Here is a 1,782-nt window from a genome sequence, read left to right on the forward strand (position 1 = left end):
ATCTTATTCCTTCATATAAAAAATAAAAACTTCTTTGCATGTCTCCACCAAGCTTTTAAACCCTCTCCTGTCCTGTAACAAAACACTACCATCTTCTAGGTTTATACCAGGGCTATTCAACTGGCGACCCGCGGGCCACATCCGGCCCACGAGTGACCAAAGTTCGGCCCACCTATTGGTTCATTCATCTCGTAAGCCCAAACCCCCACTTTTCTACTTTAAGTTCTTTTAGTTAGACATAGACACGTGTTGTATCTGCAGAAACATCAGAATCTTGGCTCCAAGCTGGTAAAAACCATTTCTATGAACATCCAAGACAGTTTAGTTTACAAGCAGTTGGAGATAAAACTATGAAAGTGAAAATAAAATGGGTTTAAAATGTGCTAAATAGGAGGCAAAATGTGTTATTTTTGTTGTTGATATTGTTTATATTACATAGGGTTCTGCATGATGTATTCAGGGTTAAATGCAGCAAAATAAACTGTTTCAAAGGTAACAGATCTTTGTAATACTTGGTTTAATTACATRATGACTTTAACTGCTGGATGTTCGGCCCCTGTGCTGTTGGCCTGCAGTAACTGTGGCCCCTGGATCGATTTAGTTGAATAGCCCTGGTCTATAATGTTGTTGCTACCCAAGGATCAAACATCAAAGTCAAGTTCTGCACAGGCTGTTTTAAGGTTTATTCCACTACAATGTGATGCTGGTTTCTAGTGATGCAGTAAATATAACAAGTTTGGAATAAATGTTCTCCTCTTCAGCATGCTAACCTGTGGAACATTATTGTTTGAACTGTTTCATCCTTTGACAGCAGTTACAAAACACACCTCACTACCCACTACAAAACAACGTACATTTTTTCCATTTCAAATGGAGTGTTACATAAAGCCAGGCCACGCTTTGGTGTGTTTGTGTTTGGAGAAAGGAGGCTACTGAGTCGCCGTCCACAGGGTCTGTCCACAGAGACTGTCCTTGTGTGTTCTCTGCCTGCAGACGCTCGTACTTGAATTGCTCAGTCTGATTAAACTTGATGCAGAGCAACAGAGCTACGTCTCAGTGGAAATATGCAAGATGCTTGTTGGTTGTTTTGAGAGGAGTAGGCAGGCTGCAGTGGCAAATAAATTTATTATTAAAGAATGTTGGAGATCACAGGCTGACACGTATGCAGAAAAGACCGAGCTGAGTTGAATCTGTAACTTTTTTTTACTGCGATGCAACACTGCTACTGATATGTGTCAGCATGCAGCCCTAAGAATGTATTTGGGGGCRGGGTTATTAAAAAATCTACTTTTTTGAACTTTGTGTAATGGTATACTATCTATCCCTCATCAAAAACATACCCAGAGTTGCTTTGACTCTTTCATGCATGTTTGAGAAATTGATACATACAGTTTTTTCAGAACAACTAAACATAGTTACTTGATTGTGGAATAGAATTGAACTATGTGCCTGGAAAATACATAATAGCTACTTTTTAATGGAAATCTGTTAAATGATTTTTTTGTTGTATTTTGCAGTTTTAGCAAATGTAACCAGCTGTGTGAAGCTGACACCCCACCCACGTCAAAAAATTAATCAAATAGTCAGAATGGTTAGTGCTCCGTTTGTGCAGGTTTGTGCCGTTAAAATGGTCGTTTGTGCAATTTTGGTTTCCGAGATATTAAATATTATATATTTGGTCATCTACAGTTCACCATCACCCCATATCGCTTCCAAAGTAAACCAAAGTGGCCTAGTTCGTTAGTGCTCCGCATGTGCAAGTTTGTGCAGTAGAAACTGTCG

At 39.3% G+C, this 1,782-nt stretch overlaps 1 protein-coding gene across 1 annotated transcript in view; it reads left to right on the forward strand.

Annotated features, from left to right (window-relative positions):
* The window catches only part of osbpl3b (oxysterol binding protein-like 3b), a gene marked incomplete in the record, with an annotated part of 57,620 nt that overhangs the window by 39,356 nt on the left and 16,482 nt on the right, over positions 1-1,782 (forward strand).

Source organism: Austrofundulus limnaeus, unplaced genomic scaffold (assembly GCF_001266775.1).
Source record: "Austrofundulus limnaeus strain Quisiro unplaced genomic scaffold, Austrofundulus_limnaeus-1.0 Scaffold52, whole genome shotgun sequence".
NCBI lineage: Eukaryota > Metazoa > Chordata > Actinopteri > Cyprinodontiformes > Rivulidae > Austrofundulus > Austrofundulus limnaeus.